The sequence below is a fragment of the Ceratotherium simum genome, chromosome 16 (assembly GCF_057802395.1).
Source record: "Ceratotherium simum simum isolate JZ-2026a chromosome 16, ASM5780239v1, whole genome shotgun sequence".
Lineage (NCBI taxonomy): Eukaryota > Metazoa > Chordata > Mammalia > Perissodactyla > Rhinocerotidae > Ceratotherium > Ceratotherium simum.
In genome coordinates, this window is record NC_141915.1 from 51,722,878 (window position 1) to 51,744,555 (window position 21,678).

Below are 21,678 nucleotides of genomic sequence, written 5' to 3' on the forward strand. Positions count from 1 at the left end.
TTTTTCCTATTTGTGGTCTTCTCTTTTCCCCTTAAATCAGTCCCTTTAACATTTCTTGTAGCACTGGTTTCTTGGTGACAAACTCCTTTAATTTTTGCCTGTCTGGGAAATTTTTGATCTCTCCTTCCATTTTGAATGATAACATTGCTGGGTAGAGTATTCTTGGCTGTCAGTTTTTTCCTTTTAGCACTTTAAATATATCGTGCCATTCTCTTCTAGCCTGTAAGGTTTCTGCTGAGAAGTCAGCTGATAGCCTTATGGGGTTTCCTTTGCATGTAACTTGACATTCTCTTGTGGCTTTTAGGATTCTCTCTTTATCTTTAATTCTGGACATTTTGATTATGATGTGTCTTGGTGTGGGCCTCTTTGGGTTTATCTTGTTTGGGGCTCTCTGTGCTTCCTGTAGCTGGATGTCTGTTTCCTTCCTTAGGTTAGGGAAGTTTTCATATATTATTTCTTGAAATATATTCTCTGCCCCCTTGTCTCGCTCTACTCCTTCCGGGACACCTATAACATGGATGTTAGTGCGCTTGATGTTGTCCCTGATGTCCCTCAGACTGTCCTCACTCTTTTTAATTCTTTTCTCTTTTACCTGTTCACCTTGGGTAATTTCTTTTAGTCTTTCGTCCAGCTCACAGAGCCATTCTTCTGTATCCTCTACTCTGCTTTTGAGTCCCTCTAATGAATTTTTCATTTCCAGTATTGTATTCTTCATTTCTGATTGGTTCTTTTTTATATCTTCCATTTCTTTGTTGACATTCTCACTGAGATCCTCTATTCTTCTCCCCAGATCAGTGAGCATCCTTAACACTCTTAGTTTGAACTCTCTGTCGGGTAGGTTGCTCATTTCTGTTTCACTTAGTTCCTTTTCTGGGGTTTTCTCCTATTCCCTTACTTGGAATGTATTCTTTTGCCTCCTCATTTTGCCTCTTTCCCTGTGCTTGTGTCTACGTATTAGGTAGGTCAGCTATGTCTCCTGCTCTTGGATAGGTGACCTTATGTAAGTGATGCCTTAGGAGGCTTCCAGTGTGCTTCCCTCAGTTCTCAATGTTCCAGGGGTGACCTCTATGTGGGCTACGTGTCCTTCTGTTGTGGCCTGTTTGCTCTCCCTGTAGGCCCGCGGGGAGGCCGAGTTATGCTCCTGGCCAGCTGTTGTAATGCTCAGCTGCTTGTAGTTGTTGTGGGCCCTTCAGTCTCTTTATCAGGTGTGGGGAGCCCCAGCACAGTTGGCTGCAAGTTCTAATACCACATTTGTGTTGCAGTATTTCTTTTAAGTGAGTAGGCTCCCAGTGTGGCAGGTTGTTAGGCTCAGGGCCTTACAATTGCTGTAAGCCTCTAGCCTATTAGGTCTCTTGTCAGCTCTCTGAGGATTGCAGCTGGGTGGGGCTGGCCTCAGGCACAGGAGCACCCAATTGTTTCAGGCTTTGGAAAGTGGGACAAACCCCCTATATGGGTCTTTGAGAAGCACAAGTCTTCTGCAGCTGACAAGCCTTGCCACCCACAGGTCCACACACACAGTCAACACAGTCCTGCCCCATGTGTGTGCCCCAACCTCCCCAAGCAGACCCAGTCTCTCCACGGCGGGAGCCCCACACACTCTGCCACCGCCCCACACTCTCCACTCGCTCCTTGTGCACACCCTGCCCCGCTAAAGTCAGCTCAGTTGCCAGGCTGCAGAGAATCCAGTCACCAATCTATGCAGGCCCACAGGTTGCCTGAGGGCTTGTTGTTGGGTGGGGCCAGTCTCTAGGGTGGGCTGCCTGCCCTGGCTGAGCTGGATTAAATCTGTGCTCTAGCCAGTGGGGCAGACCTTGGGCTAGCAGGCCTCAGGGAGAACTCCAATGGCGTCTGTGTCAGCACGCCCACACCAGGCCACAACAATGGCCGCCGCCAGTGTCCCAGTCCCTGGAGAGGTCTCACCCTTCACCGAGATGCACTCAGGGCCTATTAGGTGTGTCTCTTTTCACCACAGAACTGTGCACCTTTCTTTCTGGTGATTTTAGGATGCTTTCTGAAACGGGTGAGTTTGCGCGCGGGCCCTTTAAGAGCCGGTTTTAGTTTCTTTGTGAACTGGGTTTTCTGGGGGTACTCCCCAACGTTTTAGTAGCAGGCAAAGTCAGATATTATGCCGCTGGTCTCGATTGTGCTGGGTCCACAAAATGCCCACAACGGGGGTGCTCCCTGGCTCAGGGCCCCGCGCCTCCAGGGAGGGCTGCATACCTGTGCGCTGCTCCCTGGCAGCCGTGAAGCTGGCGGCTTGTGAAGGTGGCATTTTTCCTCTCCAGAAAGGAGTCTCTGCCTCTTCTACCTCAGTTAGGATTGTCCGTTGCTGCAGGAGTTCCTCTTATCCAGTTTTCAGTTCTGTCTCAGGGGTAATTTTTCCATGAGTAGTTGTAAATTGGCTGTGTCCACGGGAAGAGGTGAGTTCTGAGTCTGCTTACGTCGCCATCTTGACTTCCCCTCTCTGTCAATTTTAATTTATTTTAAAATCTGATATTACTTTCTTTTGCAAAATAGTTCTTCGATAACTCCTCCATAATAATAAATGGAGCACCAATCTAGAATTTAATAAAACCATTGTCATTAACTAATCTTCCAAGTGTATAGTAGTTGAGATTTGACAAAATATTTTACACTTATCAATCACTATTATATGTTAAATGCTTATTATGCTCCACACAATCTCTACAACAATTCTGAGCTCAAAACAATGGATCAGGAAATTGAGGCAGAAAAGGTTAATTAATTTGCATAAGTTCACACAGCTAGTAGGAGATGGGGACAAATTTGAATCCTGACTGAAATAGCAGAGCCCACATGATCAGGTCAAGATACTGGCAGACAACAAGGTGCACAAACAAATTGGGAAATTTTGAGTGAGTTTCATAAAGGGATTATTACAAAGGTGTAGGCAGGGTTAGAACATACAATAAGGGATGCTTTCATGTCTGGGGTTAATGGCATATTATTACCTTAGAGATGTGGAAAGGTAGCAACTACCAAGTGTTAGATAGAGACACACTATACCAAGAAGACCTCTGATGATGGTTATGAATTTGTTAAGGGGACACAGATTATGTGGGATGTGTGAGGAGGTAAATACTCTGATATCACTCTCCTCCCACCCATCTAGTGCCTCCTCAGCTGAATTCAAACAGAAGTCAAAGTCAAGAGTCCCTTTGATGCAGTCTCCTTATGGGTTGAGTGCAACATGATGGAGAGAGGATTTGGAAATACCCAACACGTCTACTGTTATCTATTATGCTGTATTCTTTCCCATTAGCTTAGTTAACTTCACAATCCTGAATATAATGAAGAAACTGAAGATCAGAGAGGAGAATTCATATACTAAAATTTCTATATCTATGATGTGGTCAAATCAACACTCAAACGTAAGCATTGAACTTCAAGGCACGTCAGGGTACTTTCTTTTGTACAGAATGTCCCTCAGGAAAAGTCAACCTCCTGGCAGAAACATGGGTAATTCAGAATTGACTATAGTCTGTCATATATCGGTAATGCTTCCTATTGACATATATCCTTACCACTGCTGCCATATATTGCTGCCATCACTACCAACTTCTTCTTTTTTTTTTTTTTTTTAAGATTTTATTTATTCAGTTTTTTCCCCCCAAAGCCCCAGTAGATAGTTGTATGTCATAGGTTCACATCCTTCTAGTTGCTGTACGTGGGACTCGGCCTCACGTTGGATGGAGAAGTGGTGCCTCGGGGCGCTCCCGGGATCCGAACCCGGGCCGCCAGCATCAGAGCGCGCACACTTAACCGCTAAGCCACGGAGCCGGCCCACCAACTTCTTCTTTGTGTCCACATCAGTAGGGACAAATGAGGAAATACATCGTGGATTCAGTCTTAACACTTGGTGTCATCTAGAAGTGGTCTTTTCTGTTGGTGGATTGAGTAGGTTATGCCAGTGATGAGCTGTGGTTAGTTATGGAGCCTCTCATTTATAGTATGTTCTTCTTAGCTTCATTGGCCAGTCTGTAAAACTGTGCTTTAGTCTTCATTTTCTTCTTAATGTTTGCAAATTCTGGATACCTATAACAATATCTAGTGTGTATTAAATTTCTGATGAACAATTAAATGGATGAATGAACAATCAAATAAACAAGCTTCATGTGATCTCCAGCTTTCTTGTCTAGACCTAGCTAAACTCTAATACTACCATCACCACCACCACCACCGTTATCATCATCATTATCATTTTTAGCATATACCAGGTGCTGGGTACTGTGCTAAGCACTTTACATTATGATCTCAACATAATGATTTCACTAACCTTGTAAAGTTTGTTACCTTTCTTTTATAGATGAAGAAACTGAGGCTTAGCAAAGTTAAATGAATTGGGCAAATTCATATATCAAGTAAATGGTAAAGGTAGAATCTGAAGCCAGTTAGACTGCCTCTAGAGCCTGCACATTTGACTACTGCTCTACATTATTTCTACCCCACCAGCTCATCAGTGGGGTTCAAGCATGAATAAACAATCACCTGAGACTATATTACTGATGGCTATATTTAAAATTATCACTCATAACTTGGCCTTCCTCCTATTATTTTTCCTTGTCTACTAGAGAGTAGATTCCTTTGCCTTTTGACTTTTGTTTTGTTACCAGATTGCTTGAATCATCCTTGAGTTTAAAGCCTCTTTTGAGCACAACACTGAACATTCTGGAACAAACCTGAGGCATGAGTCTCTAGAGCCTTTTATTCTTCCAAGCTTCCAGGCCACTGGGCCCACTGTCTTTGTTTTATATGGTCCTTGGAACCCAGCATATTCCACATTCATGATTGCCCAAGGTATTTCAAGTTCAGTGGGGCACTTTGTTGCTTAGATTGTGTTTTATTTTATTTTATTTTTTGTAGACCAATTTAAAGAATTAAAGCGTATGAGAGATACAGAGAAAGTGCCTACACTATTGTTTTCCTAGCCAACTCATTGTCACGAATCTGGAATAAAACACTTGTAGAATAATCTTTTTGAGAGTGTCTTAGTTACCAGAACCAGACACATTGCAATGCCCACAGCTGACATTCTGGTACTCAGGTTTAGTAATCTGAAATTAAATTTTTTCATCACTTTGGTTCCGAATCTTTCCCTAGGAGAGAGAAAAAAAAATCATCGGTCTCCATGGCATCACATCTCATTTTTTTGGGCTTTTTATGGATTAAAACCCAATTTCCATCCCTCATGATGATTCAGGCTGTGTCTATACTACGCCAACACAACTGGTTAAAAAGGGAAAAATTCAGTGTAATAATGATGGAGTTTAGTTAACAAAATTCTAAATAAAGTAAAATTCCATCTATTTGGGAGTCTTTTAGAATTGAGACCTTCCAGATTCTTAGGATTTTAACTGTTAATATTAGGCATTTTTTAAAAACTCTATCCATCCTGTTTAGAAATTCTTCTAAATATTTAACAGATTTATATTCCAACAATACTGTATACTAGATATCTTGAAATACACTCCAATATGAAACATCTAGAAATACTAAATAAAAAAGAAGAAATATTCCCAGAGGTCAAAAGGTGAAGAGAAAGCTGGAACCATAGAGTAAGCTACCACTTTCTGTTTGGCTGGCCCGAGGACTTGGGCTTAATGAATAAACTGGAAGAGAAGAGAGGTCTTGGGCCCAACACAATCTGGGAAGTGGACCTGACATCTTCAAAGAAAATCAGAATTTTTGAAGGATTACACCTTCAATGAAGGAGTACAATAGAAAATGTCTGTGCACCAGCAAAGGATTATGACACAGAATCTTGGTTTTCTTATTCTGGCTCTGGATTACAGGGGGAGGAGGAAGAAAAACTCTCCTCTGAGAGCTCATAACAATAATCCAGCCCTGTTGCAGATTTGGCATACAAATTTATACTACTTGAATGGTCCTGGAAATCGCAAGTCAAAAAAATCAGCTTGCGCACATGCATACACACACAATAGTCCCAGTTTAATATCCCTGACAGGAGTTAAAACAAACTATTTCCAGAGGTATTTTCAAACCATGTCACATAAAATTCCTCCACATAAATCCTCCTCAAACCTAAATAAATAATAGAAAATAATAAAGTACTCTAGGGCTTGCTACTTAAAGACTGGCATGTTCACCAACAGTATCAGAATCACTTGGGATTTTGTTAGAAATGAAGAATGTCAGGCCTTCCCCTAGACTGATTGAATCAAAACATGCAATTTTACAAGGTGTGCATATGATTCAAATATATGTTAAAATTTGAAAAGTACTGATCAAGGAAACAAGAAACCATAAGCAAGGTACACAAATAACATGCTAGACTTCCAAAAATATTCAATAGAGGAATTATTGGATACAGATGTAAAAATAAATGCATTTGGAATGATTTAATAAAGAAACAATGGACCAAAATATATGAAACAAACATTATAGTATTGAAAAAAACCTAAGAAGATACATATCAATGGAAACCGTAGTTATATAGGCATTGGAATTAAATTTGATGTAAATAAACAGAAGATAAAGCACAGCTGGAGAGAGAATTAGTGAACTGGAAGGTAGACTTCAAAAAATTATCCAGAATGCATACAAAGGCAAAATCTATGACATAAAAAAGAAAGGTTAAGAGACGTGAAAAAGACCCATTAAATGTTTAAAAGGCTTTCCAGAAGGAGAGAATAGGTAAAACATGGGGTAGGCAATATTCACAGAGAAAATAACTAAGAACATTCCAGAATCATTTAAAGACTCAAATCCTTAGATTCTGGAATCAAAATACATTTAAAGCAGTGTTAAAAAAAAAAGAAATTTACAATTAAACCATTAGTAAAGAAACGATACAACCTCAAAGACAAAGAGAACACTTTAAAGATATCAAGAAAGAAAAAACAGGTTACCTATAGAGGACGCCCAAATACAGGAATAAAAAATTTCTTAGCAGAAACAATTAAAATTAGAAAACAGAGGAATATCTCTCAAATGAAAGAAAAAATAACTCTCAACCTCAAATTTCATGTCATATTCAACAACTCCAAGATAAGCATAAAATAAAGATGTTTTCAGACATCAAAACCTGAAATTATTTATTACCAGCAAATGATACTAGATGGACCACAAGCCTTGCTGCAAATTTTATCCCCTGGACCAGAGCCAGCAGCATGGGTATTACCTGGAAGGTGTCAACAATTAACATCTCAGGTCCCACTTAGAACTTCTCAAACTTTAATGTGCCTGTAAGTTACCTAGGGATCTTGTTAATGTGCAAATTCTGATTCATTAGGGCTAGGTCCTGAAGTTCTACATTTCTACTAACCTCCCAGGGGACATCTATGCTGTTGATCTAATCACCACATTTTGAGTGGCAAGACTAATCAGGGAGAAGGACATTGTACCCACCTGGAAAGAATTAATAATCAAGAAGACATGGTGAGGAAAAGAACTGGTAAACATGTGGGTAAATCTAGATAAATGTCCACATAAAACAACAACAACAGCAACTAATTTAATAGGCAAAGAAAGCAATGTGCAAATAAAGTACTGGAAATCAATGATATATAAGATGGGAATAAGAAAATGATAGTTAAGTATTTTAAGGTCTTCATAATATGAGGGGGAAGGGTTATTGATTGATTTTTGACTTAAAGGAAAGTAAAATTGGATCTACAGCTTCCTAAGCAATAGATGGTAAATGTATAAGATATTTTATTTACTTTTTATCAGCAAGTACTACTTTATCTCAGCCCACCATGTTCTATATATTAAATAATTTTGTTGTTCAGAAACCCTGCTACCCTTGCGTGCTTCTGTCCTTTTGCTTCTCTTCTCTTTAGCCTCAGTTTTTGTGTGTGTGTGTGAGGAAGATCAGTCCTAAGCTAACATCCATGCCAATCCTCCTCTTTTTTGCTGAGGAAGACTGGCCCTGGGCTAACATCTGTGCCCAACTTCCTCCACTTTATATGGGACTCCACCACAGCATGGCCTGACACACGGTGCATCGGTGCACACCCAGAATCTGCCACCAGCAGCAGGGCATGCGCACTTAACTGCTACGCCACAAGGCTGGCCCCTTTAGCCTCAGTTTATAAGAGAGTATAGTCTAAAATAAATGCCTCCATTTCATTACTATCTATGCACTCATTAAACCCATGCCATCTGGCTTTCTACTTTATCACCTTAAAAACCTCATATGGTGGTGCTATTTTTAATTTTTTGATGAATCTCTACACGGGTTTCCATAGTGGTTGCACGAGTTTACATTCCCACCAGCACTGTATGAGGATTCCCTTTTCTCCACATCCTCTCCAACGTTTGTTATTTCCTGTCTCTTTAGTAATAGCCATTCAGATGGGTGTGAGGTGATATCTCATTGTGTTTTTGATTTGCATTTCCCTAATAATTATTGATGTTGAATATCTTTTCATGTGTCTGTTGGCCATCTGTGTATCTTCTTTGGAAAAATGTTTTTTCAGATTCTCTGCTCATTTTTAATGGAGTCGTTTGTTTTTTTGTTGTTGAGTTGTACAAGATCTTTATATATTTTAGATATTAATCCCTTCTCAGATATATGATTTGCAAATATCTTCTCCCAGTTGGTAGGTTGTTTCTTCATTTTGTTGATGGTTTCCTTTGCCATGCAGAAGATTTTATTTTGATGTAGTCTCATTTGTTTGTTTTTTCTTTTGTTTCCCTTGCCTGAGGAGACATGATATTCAAAAAGATACTGCTAAGACTGATGTCAGATTGTACTGCGTATGTTCTCTTCTGGCAGTTTTCTGGTTTCACGTCTTGCATTCAAGTCTTTAATCCATTTTGCGTTAATTTTTGTGTATGGTGTAAGATATGGTCTACTCTCAATTTTTGGCATGTGGCTGTCCAGTTTTCCCAACACCGTTTATTGAAGAGACTTTCTTTTCTTCATTGTATACTTTTGGCTCCTTTGTTGAAAATTAGCTGTCCATAGATGTATGGGTTTATTTCTGGGCTTTCAGTTCTATTCCAGTGATCTGTGTGTCTGTTTTTCTGCCAGTACCATGCTGTTTTGATTACTATAGATTTGCAGTATATTTTGAAATCAGGGAGTGTGATACTTCCTTCTTTGTTCTTTTTTCTCAGGATTCCTTTGGTTATTTGGGGTATTTGTTGTTTCATACAAATTTTAGGATTCTTTTTTCTATTTCCATGAGAAATGCTGAAACTTTGATAGGATTGCATTAAATCTATAGATTGCTTTATTAAGTATGGACATTTTAACTATGTTGATTCTTCCAGTCCATGAGGATGAAATATCTTTTCATTTCTTTGTGTCTTTGATTTTTTTCAACTATGTTTTATAGTTTTCAGTATACAGGTCTTTCACCTCCTTGGTTAAATTTATTCATAGGTGCTTTAGTCTTTTTGTTGTGATTATGAATGGGCTTGTATTCTTTTTTTTTTTTTTGAGGAAGATTGGCCCTGAGCTAACATCTGTTGCCAATCTTCCTCTTTTTCTTTTTCCTCCCCAAAGCCCCAGTACATAGTTGTATATCCTAGTTGTAGGTCCTTCTAGTTCTTCTATGTGGGGCACCAACTCATCATGGCTTGATGAGCAGTGAGTAGGTCTGTGCCCAGGATCCTAACCAGTGAAGCCTGGGCCGCCAAAGTGGAATGCACTAATTTAAACACTGTACCACCAGGCCAGCCCCAGGAATGGTATTCTTGATTTCTCTTTCTGCTACTTTTTTGTTGGTTTATTGAAACACAACTGATTTTTATGTGTTGATTTTGTACCCTGAAACTTTAATGTATTCATTTATTATTTCTAATAGGTTTTTGGTGGATTCTTTAGGGTTTTCCATATATCCAATTATGTCATCTACAAATAATGACAGTTACACTGCCTTTCCAATTTGGATTGCTTTTATTTCTTTTTCTTGAGTAATTGCTCTGGCTAGGACTTCTAATACTATGTTAAATAAAAGCGGTGAAAGTGGGCATCCTTGTCTGATTTCTGTTCTTAAAAGGATAGCTTTCAGTTTTTCACCATTGCGTATAATATTGTCTACGGGTTTGTCATATATGGCCTTCATTATGTTGAGGTACTTTCCTTCTATAATCATTTTATTCAGAGTTTTTATCATAAATGGATGCTGTATCTTATTGAATGCTTTCTCTGCATCTATTGAGATGATCATGTGATTTTTATTCTTCATTTTGTTAATGTGGTGTAGCACATTGATTGATTTGTGGATGTTGAACCTTCCTTGCATCCCTGGAATAAATCCACTTAATCATGATGTATGATCATTTTAATGTATTGTTGTATTAGATTTGCTAATATTTTGTTGAGGATTTTTGCATCAATGTTCATCAGTGATATTGGCCTGCAATTTTCTTTTTTTGTATTGTCCTTCTTTGGTTTTGGTATCAGGGTAATGTTGGCCTCGCAGAGTAAGTTGAGAAGCATCACCTCCTCTTCAATTTTTTGGAAGAGTTTGAGAAGGGCAGGTATTGAATCTTTGAAAGTTTATTAGAATTCACTGGGGAAGCCGTCTAGTCCATACTTTTGTTTGGGAGGTTTTTGATTACTGTTTCGATGTCCTTCCTAGTAATCAGTCTATTCATATGCTCTATTTCTTCTTGATTCAGTTTTGAAAGTTTGTATAATTCTAAGAATTTATCCGTTTTTTTGTAGATTATGCAATTTGTTGGCATATAGCTTTTCATAATGTTCTCTTATAATCCTTTTTTTTCCTGTGGTATTTGTTGTGATTTCTCCTCTTTCATTTCTGATTTTATTTATTTGAGCATTCTCTCTTTTTTCTTAGTGAGTCTAGCTAAAGGTTTGTCAATTTTATCTTTTCAAATAACTAGATGTTAGTTTCATTGATATTTTCTATTTTCTTTTCAGTCTCTACTTCGTTTACTTCCTCTGATTTTTATTATTTCCTTCTTTCCACCGATTTTGGGATTTATTTGTTCTTTTTTTTTCTAGTTCCTGTAGGTGTACTGTTAGATTGTTTGAGATTTTTCTTGTTTCTTAAGGTGGGCCTGTATTACTATAAACTTCCTTCTTAGTATCTCTTTTGCAGTATCCCATAAATTTTTATATGTCTTATTTTCATTTTCATTTGTCTCTGGGTATTTATTGATTTCTTCTTTGATTTCTTCATTGACCCAATAGTTTTTTAGTAGAATTTTGTTTAATGTCTACCTATTTGTGGCTTTCCCAGTTTTCTTCTTGTTGCTGATTTCTAGTTTCATACCGTTGTGGTCAGAAAAGATGCTTGGTAGTATTCCAATCTTCCTAAATTTATTGAGAATTGTTTTGTGACCTAATATGTGATCTATCCTGGAGAATTTTCCATATGCATTTGAAAAGAATGTGTATTCTCCAGTTTTTGGATGGACTGTTCTGTATGTATGTATTAAATCCATCTGATCTAATGTGTCATTTAAGGCCCATGTTTCCTTATTGATCTTCTGTCTGGATGATCTATTCACTGATGTAAGTGGAGTATTAAAGTTCAATAATTTTGTTACTATCAATTTCTCCTTTTTTGTCTGTTAATATTTGCTTTATGTCTTTAGATGCTCCTATGTTGGATGCATAGATATTTACAAATGTTATATCCTCTTGTTGGATTTTTCCCCTGGTCATTATGTAATGCCCTTCTTTGTCTCTTGTTATAGTTTTTTTTTTTTAAGTTTATTTTGTCTGATATAAGCATTGCTACCCGGCTTCCTTTTCATTTCCATTTGCATAGAATATCTTTTTTCAACCCTTCACTTTCAGTTTGTATCTTTAGTTCTAAAGTGTGTCTCTTATTTGTAGCATATATATAGATCTTGTTTTTTTATCCATTCAGACTCCCTATGTCTTTTGATTGGAGCATTATTCTATTTACATTTAAAGTAACTATTGGTAAGTCTGTACTTATTGCCATTTTGTTACTTTTTTCTGGATTTTTTTTTAGTTCTTCTCTGTTCTTCTGTCTTTTCTTCCTCTCTTTCCTCGTGATTTGATGGTTTTCTTTAGTGTTATGTTTGGGTTCCCTTCTTTTTATTTTTTGTGTATTTATTATAGCTTTTTGGTTTGTGGTTACTATGAGGTCCATATATAATAATGTATGCAAATAGCAACCTATATTAAGTTGATGGTCTCTTAAGTTCAAACTCTTACTTAAAGCCCTAAACTTTTACTCTACCCCCCCACGTTTTATGTTTTTGATGTCATATTTTACCTCTTTTATTTTTGTCTATTCCTTAACCTCTTGTCATAGATATAGGCAATTTTAGTGCTTTGCATTTTGACCTTCATAGTAGCTTTATAGGTGGTTGATCCACTACTTTTACTGTATATTTGCCTTTACTAGTGATATTTTTTCTTTGATTATTTTCTTATTCCTATTTATGGCCTTTTCTTTTCCATTTAAATACGTACCTTTAACATTTCTTGTAAGGCTGGTTTAGTGGTGATGAACTCTTTTAGTTTTTGCTTGTCTGGAAAACTCTTTATCTCTCCATCCATCATGAATGATAACCTTGCCAGATAGAGTATTCTTTTTTTTTTTTAATTTTATTTATTTATTTTTTCCCCCCAAAGCCCCAGTAGATAGTTGTATGTCCTAGATGCACATCCCTCCAGTCGCTGTATGTGGGATGCAGCCTCAGCATGGCCGGAGAAGCGGCGCGTTGGCGTGTGCCCAGATCCGAACCTGGGCCACCAGCAGCGGAGCGCGCGCACCTAACCACCAAGCCACGGGGCCTGCCCAAGATAGCATATTCTTGATTGTAGGTTTTTTCCTTTCAGCACTTTGAATATATTGTGCCACTCCCTTCTACCTATAAAGTTTCTGCTGAACAGTCAGCCGATAGCCTTATGGAGTTTCCTGTTTATGTAACTTGTTGCTTTTCTCTTGTAGCTTTTAGGATTCTCTCTTTATCTTTAATTCTTGACATTTTATGTCTTGGTGTGGGTTTCTTTGGGTTCATCTTGTTTGCTACTCTTTGTGCTTCGTGTACATGAATGTCTGTTTCCTTCCCCAGGTTAGGGAAGTTTTCAGCTATTATTTCTTCAAATAAGTTCTCTGTCCCTTTGTCTCTCTCTTCTCCTTCTGGGACACCTATAATGTGAATGTTAGTATGCTTGATGTTGTCACAGAGGTCTCTTAGACTTTCCTTATTCTTTTTGATTCTTTTTTCTTTTTTTCTGTTCAGTGTGGCTGATTTTCTCTACTCTTTCATCCAGATCACTGATTCGTTCTTCTGTGTCATCTACTCTGTTCTTGATTCCCTCTAGTGAAATTTTCATTTCCATTCTCATATTCTTCAGCTCTGATTGGTTCTTTTCTATATTTTCTAATTCTTTGTTGAAGTTCTCACTGTGTTCATCTATTCTTCTCCCAAGCTCATTAAGCATCCTTATGACCATTAGTTTGTACTCTTTATCAGGTAAATTGTTTATCTCTGTTTCATTTAATTCTTTTTCTGAGGATTTGTCTTGTTCTTTTATTTGGAACAAAATTCTTTTTTTTTTTCCTACTTCTCTGTGCTTATTTCTATGTATTAGGTAGATCAGCTATGTCTCACAATCTTGGAAACGTTGTCTAAAGTAGGAGATGTCTTATGGGGCCCAGGAGCGTGCTCCTCTCTTGTCACCTGTGCCAATTGCTCCAGGGGTATCCCCTGGGTGAGTTGCATGTGGTCTTCTGTTATGGTGGGGTTTCTATTTCTGCAGGCACACAGACAGGCTGGGCAGGCCCCCTGGACTGGCTGGTTGTGAGGCCTGGCCACATGTGACTGCTACAGGCACATTATTGGGTGGGGCAAGCCCCTAGCATGGCTGGCTGCAAGGTCTGGTAGTGCACAACTACTATGGTTTTGCTAGTAAGTGTGTCAGGCTCCCTATGGCTGGTTGCTAGGCCTGAGGGCACCCAACTGCTGCAGACCCCTGGTGTGGCTGGCTGCACAGCCCTGCAACACTCAACTGCCTTGGTAGATGAGGCAGGCTTCAGTGAGGCTAGCTGCACAGCCCTTGGCTGTTGCCAGCTGGCTTTTGGGCAGGGCAGGTCTCTGGCATGAACTGGCTATGCGGCCCTGCAGTGCACAGCTGTCTCAGGTGTGCTGATATGCAGAGCAGGCCCCAGGTGCAGTAGTGCACAACCATTTCAGGCATTGGTAGATGGGGCAAATCCCCTATGTGGCAGTATGCAAGGCCCAGCAGGGCGAGTCTGCTGCAGGCTCACTGGTGGGTGGTGCTGGTCCCTCAAGTGGGCTCCCTGCTCACTGGCTGCACTCAGTTGCCTGAGTGGGACAGACCCCTGTGCTAACAGGCTAGAAGAAAGATTCCAGGTCATACATGTTTATTTGGGAACAAATGTAGTAGATTAGAAGATGGTTATGTAGACCTACAATCTTGATTTTTTATTAGTTATTGTAGGTTAGGTAGAAATAACCCCCCAAATATCATTGTCTTCAAGCAATAAAAGTTTGTTTGCTTGCTAGCTTATATCACAGTCCAGTACTACAGGTGTCTCTGTCTCTGAATGTGATTCAGGGATATGAACTTCTTTCTTTGTCTGCCTGAGCCATCCCAGTATACTTTACTTTCAGTCATGTTAATGGCAGGGAAGGAGGAAGAAGTGGAAAGATGCACAGGTTTTAGAAACAGTCCTGGAAATAGTGTATCTCACTTCTGCCCCCATCCTGTTGTCAAACTGGTCATGTGGTTACAAACACAGAGCAAGGAAGACTGGGAAATATAACCTTCCTCTGTACCTAGGAGCAGTAAATGGAACTGGTGAGAATTTAGCCAGTCTTTGCCACAACCCTGAGTCTTTGGTCTCACGTTTCCTATTGCCCACAGGATATTTTCACTTGAATGTTTGACTGGCATAACCAAGTTACAATATTTTAAACAGAAGTAATCCCTGAATCTCCATGCCCCTTTCCCAGATTGAATTTCCTCTTAAATTTATTACTTTTGTCAATGGTATCACTATTCTAGTTACAGAGGCTCAAAGCCTAGACATCTTCCTTTATCCCCACTCTTTCACATAAGTACATGCAACTATTTGCCAAGTCCTATTACTTCTGTCTTCAAAATCTTTCTTTCAATCTCTCATTTGATCACATTCTCAGTGGCTTTGCTCAATTCTGCCTCATGTTATCTGTTTTTTAAAGTATTCTTCTATCCCACAATGCAGAACACTCCAGCCACCAATTCACTTCTATGTTCTTTTCCTGATTTGGCACTACCTTTCTCATTGGCTAGTTGGCCCCCTGTTGATCTTCTTTGCACGGTATAAATACTACCTAACAATTAGAGAGCACTAATTACGTGTCAAGTGCTGGGTAAGTATTTTACATGCAGTGAATGTTATTATCATCCCTTTCTTCTTGAATAGATAAACAAGGCTTGGGTGTAAAGTAATTTTCACCGGCTGGCAAATGAAGAGTAAGGAATTGAACCATGTAATTTGTAGGACCTCCTAAACTCTGAATCTCTTGTTTCATTATAAACAAACTACCTCATAATATCTATTTCTTTGCAAACTGCTCCATCCTCTTTTTGAACCTAATTGAAACCTGGTTCTCTCCTGTGGACCCCAGTTTTTATTGGGTCCCATCTAGTGCTTGGTCTTTGTTTATTTATACCACATGTGACACATATGGTCCAAAATTGGGTAAGTTTTCTCTCATCCTGCAACTTTCAGTCTATTCTTATATATTCTTGAAAACAAACAAACAAAAACAAAACCAAAAAATCCCTCTTTTGCCTTATAGCTCAAATATGCCAAGGATTTTATTTAACATTAACTCATTATTAACCAAATACCAGCAGGGTCACCACAGTGGACAGGTTTCAGTGGAGCTTCCAGACTAAGACAGACTAGGAAAACTAGGCAGAATGCCATCCACTTCCAAATGCCATAAAAACCCTATAAATAGCAATGGAGCAAGTCTATATAGTGTGGGAAGGTGAGAGAATGGTGGAGAAAGACCGGCAGGGTTCCATTCTGCTGTCCACAGGGTCGCTAGGAGTCGGAATCAACTGGATGGCACTAACAAGAACATTATTAACTAATTTATTCATTCTTAACTAATGGGTAACAAAAATTAGATGTTATGACTGATTTAAAGCACAGACGTGTGTATGTGCTTACGTGCATGCATAGATATATAAAGTTTAATAAAAGAAAGTTAAGATAAGATTGCTGAATCAGATGTAAAACTGGCTAATGCCATATAGAGCAATACACCTTTGGGGGTTACTGTTTCACTGCTCAGAAATCATTTGCATCTTTACCGGACAAAAATCTATAAGCTCCCCTCTGCCCCTTATAGAACTATAAATAGGTAAACAATCGAAAGTTAAGTCCAGCACTTCTCTGAAAGAACTCCCAGTAAACTCTTTTGCCTATTTCAAAGTTTTGGATTATTTTGGATTATTTGGATTATTTTTCTAGCCTTCCTCCCTGCCCACTCTGCTCCTGTGACCATAAACAATCCTCAAAACTTGTTCTTCTGACCAAGAAAGGCTGATCTTGTTACATTTGGCCTTCAGCAAGAGTGTAAACTAACCATATAACCCTCCTTGAATTTATTCTGAAAATCTAGAATCTTACAGTATTGAGTAATGCTATTGCCAAAGAATTTACTTCTGCTTGGAAAATTTCACAGGAATCTCAATTGGACTTTTTAACAGACTCTCTCATTTACTTTTCTATTCTGGAGCTAGAAAAGGAGCCCGAGGAATTTGCCCCACCAGATTTCACTCACAGTACTTATGAATTTGAGTGAATTTCTCTCTTCTTGAAGTAGACAAATTCTTCTAAAGTCCCTGACCTTCCAGGAAATGTTTCCTTCACCACCTGTGAGCCAGGCCCAGGTCCATGTTCTTGGACCTGGGCATTGGCTCCACACATCTAGTCAATCTTTATTCCTTAATACTGGGCTTGTCAGACCTGGTTAAATGAGAATCATTCTCAAACATGGCACTTTTGTGTGATCTTGGTTGCACAAATCATTTGTCCAATTGAGTACTGGTACAAAGGAGGATAGACTGTTATGAAGCTCAGTAGAGGTATTTGTTTCTGAGTTCTGAGAGACAGTGAGACATAACACCACTTAAAAATGTTTCCTTTCAGTTTACGAGAGCATAGAGACTGATAAAGAAGAAGGAGGAAAGACCTCCTCATAGCGCTGACTATACTGTGTTTAAACAAGGAACCACAATATGATTTTTCTTATTAGTTCATCATGTTCTATGTAATATATTCAGGTTCTGTTGGATGTTGGGGGTGAACAGTCTACTTTCATGAAGTATGTCAGCTTCCAGAGCAGTAAGAGTCCAGGAAATCCTCACTCAGCCCACCAAAGCAATTGTCTAAGCAATGTTAGCTCAGAAATCTGTACCCAGAGCCTGTTCTTGGATGAATCAAAAGTTCAGATTATCTTTTCACAAGACTCTGGAACTCTCCTTTGTTGAAGACACAAAGTCCAGCCTGTAGTTTATAGTAGAAAAGCCATGAGCTTGCTGTCACTTGCTTTTCATGCAAGTGTCACAGGAAAATAGAAACCTCTTTGATAATGAGAATGAAAGGCTGTAGTTAATTTATTATAGTAACCAAAAACATAATGGTGGGAGTAAAATTCCATTGGAGTATGGTAAAGCATTTCATAGAGAGAAATCAATATTTCCCTTGAGGATAAGAATATATTATGAACAGAGAAAGCATTGAAAAATCTCTATGGCTTTCCCCTAAAGTATATAATATCTGAAAACAAAAAAAAAAAACACACAATAATCACGTTTTACCTACATTGACTTAATCTAGAAAAGGCTGAACATTCCTTCTGATCTGACAGTTCTTCCCATGCAGTAGAGATGAGCTAATTTAGAAGCATGAAGCATATGAAACAATCATTAGCTATTGCTAGCATCTCTCTTTTTATAAGACGAAAGAATAAATCACTGTGATTTTCCAGGGGCCTTCTAAGAAACCCTAAAGAGAGTTTTAGGTGTAAAAGATATCTTGATTTTTATCCCCTAATTTTAGACGCTGATCTTGGGAAGACAAAGTTAAATGTGTTAACACAGGAGGTTTTGTCACTTGATTGCTATGGGCTCACAGATGCCTGAGAAACAGTAATTGGTTACCTATTTATTCAAAATAAAATGATATTAAACTATTTTAAAATTAACATAGCAAGGCAATATGATTGTAAGGAACTTTAACTCTACCACAAGTAAGGATTTTTTTTTTTAATAATTAAAGGCGTGATAAAGTGGACACAATCACAGACAATTATTATGGTAAGATATGGAATCTTTGCTCTCTAAGCAGATTACACAGACAATAAAAGAAAGCTTATTACAACCCCGCGTTAAGAGCTCTAAGAACAATTTGTCATTTTAACTGAGGAAGATAGTTTGAATTTTGCTTTAATATAATATTTGGCAGTAAAGGATTCACCAGCTCTTTTTTTTTCTTTTTAAAAAAGCTGATTAAACTGAGCCAATTTTGACAAAATTTTAACACGTTTTATTACTTCTTTTCAGACTCAGTATTTGCAGGTATTGTAAACCAAAGCAAATAAAAATTCCTTTTACAGCTTTCTCTATCTATTCACGCTTTTTCTCTCACTACACTTTTCATATTCTGGAACAACCGGGCGCTTAAAGAGAAACTATTCTATCTTGAGAAACTAAAACTCATTCAATTGCTTTGCTTGTGTATTCACGCTTCTCTATTCCCACTGTCCCGTGTAATTTCATGTTCTGAAACTCATATTAATTGCAACTATAAACCAAAGTAACTAACTTCTACCTCACAGAGAAAACTGAGAGGTAGATAGTTACTAGTCTATGGTGGTGTTTGATGGTATATGATGAGATAATTCCAGCAATAGGAAAGTGTGCCTAAGGTGGGGACATGTTGACGTCTTCAGGGAATGGCAAGGAACATATTTTATGTAAAGCACAGGCTAGGTATGAGGGAGATTTGAGAGACGGCATAAAATTCAGCGCGGAGGGTCATGACTACCAGAAGCTCATTCACAGACCTTCTAGGAATCCATGGACACCAGGAGAATAAAATGGGATCCATTCAACTTCTAAATAGAGATCTGTTATTGAAGATTAAAACAAGACTGTGTGTATCTGTATGCAGTAGGCAGTGGGATTCCACTAAAGCTTTTTTTTTTTTTTTTTAAGAAAAGAAACGCAATGATTTATTGTCTTAGGAAGATAAATATGGCCAAAGTCAGTAGGTTGGATTGAAGTGGATAAAAAGAAGGACCAGAGACGTTACTTATGTGGAAAGAGCATTAGACTGGGAGTACAGAGACCCGAGTTTAAACCTCAAACACACAATTTACTAACTGTGTGATCTTGGGCAAACGTTTAATCTTAAGTTTTTCACACTGTGGGATGCAACCCATCAATTTAATTGGTTGTGATCAGCATTTAAAAAAAATGGAATGCAGTATTATAATATAGAATAGACATAGACTAGGAGAGTGCTTTGTGGATAGTAGGGATAAGTACTATCTCATGAAATTTTATTTTAGATATACTCTACAATATATAGGTATATATGTGTTTACCATGTTGCAAAGAAAAATGCATCTCCTACCCTGGGTTATCTTTCAAAAGAGTTTCCTTTTACTGTCTGTTTTTTCATTAGTGAAATAGACAAGGTAAAATGTCTGCTTTTATTATTCCTCCATGTGGTATTGAGATAAAAAGGATAACTAAAAAGGATATGCATAAAAGCATTATATAAACTACACAGTTTAATACACGTGAACGAGAGATGATGATGATGATGATTATTACTACTGTTACTACTATGACTTCTATTACTACTCTATTAATACTACTCTCCCAATACTACTACTATTCTATTTGATGCTATTACTGTTGCTCCAGATAAGATGTAATGAACTCTTCAACTTCCATCTTCATGCTTCTGAGGGAAGGAAAAGGAATGAATGGGTGTGATACCTTAATTTCTTGTTTTCTTGTCTCCTTCCTAAATCCCAACCAAGATTCTATCACGATATAGTGTGGAGTATTTGTAAAAGTAAAGATGATTCTGGTGTTAGGGACATGGGTGACACACATAAATCATTGAAGAAAGGATTTATTTGGGGGGTAATTATTTACATGCCTTAAAAAGTCTTTATCATCCTAAATTGTAATGATCTGGTCACACATCTGCTTTGCCCCTTCAACTGTTAACCTTTTAATTCATCTTGCATTCAAGACCTAACACAACGTCTAACATAAAGTAGATACTCAATTAATGATAATTTAATGAAAAAAATAAAACAGATCTAATTCATTTTTGTTTATACAGTATCTAGAGGGAGCTTTAAACATCTAATCATTTCAATCCTCACCTTAAAATACTCCAAATGTTCCCCAATGGGAACTGGAATAAAATCTTGAATTAGAAGGTTCTACCTGGCCCAGTTCCTGCCTGCTCCTCTGACTCCATGTTATATGAATTTTCACATTGCTCACCAAGACCAGTTATATTGGCCTTCTTTCTCTCTCTCCAACTTGGCGCACCTGTCTCCTTCTTGGGTCATCGTAGTTGTTGTCCTCTCTGTGTGGATTACCCTTTTGCTTGACAACTCCCACATTACATTCACTCTTATTTTCTGTGCTCGCACCTAGAATACCAGCAGATGTGATCACTTCAACGGCTTTACTCATTATTCACTCATTAGCAAAAAACAAAATATCTGTGGAAATATTCTCTTGTCTGTGGCTGAGTCACTTATAAACTGTCAAATGCTTTACAGGATTTTTCTGCAAAATCACCTTAAATAAACCAAAGGGAATGCTCATATGAAGACATTTCACAAACTTTACATGTTTTTCTTTTCCTTACATTCTCTTTGGCTTGTCCTTATTCCTACTATCTTATTCCTTTAATTGCACTTTTACCAATGCTATTCTGTCCTAATTGTTGTTTTTGAATAATGTTGTAAAAAACTTCTTTTTCATCTTAGATAGACTCACAGAATAATAAGTGTTAAAGTACTTAGTAATCCTAGTGGTTATCAACCCTTGGTAATCACAGACATTCATATACCCAATAACTTTAGCTGTTCACTAATAGAAATCCACACATAAACCCACTAGAAATCCATCACCCAAAGACTAAGAAATTCTGTATAAGTCCAACACCCTAGACTTACAAATGAATGAAATGAATCCCAGAGAAATGAAGTCACATGACCAAAGACATACAACTCAACAAGGTATTTTTGACTTCTGAATCTTCAGACTCTCCACCACACAGTGCTACTTTGTAACCAGGTTGTTATTGATCTAGAATCAAATCCAGGGTTCTTTTATGCCAAATGAGAATTCTACTACTAATACATCTATGACTGATAGTTTTTTTCTTGTCAATATATGGGTGTATTGCTATATACCAGAATTTACATCAGGATTTAAATATACCAGGATTTATGTATTTGTTTCTGATAAGAATGGAATTATTTCGTATGTTAATTGACTATAAAAATCCTCATTGTCATTGAAACTTCTTAAGATCTATAAAGAATTTCCCTGAAAGACTACCCACTAATTTTGTTTGTTTGTTTGTTTTTTGGTGAGGAAGATCAGCCCTGAGCTAACATCCGATGCCAATCTTCCTCTTTTTTGCTGTGGAAGATTGGCCCTGG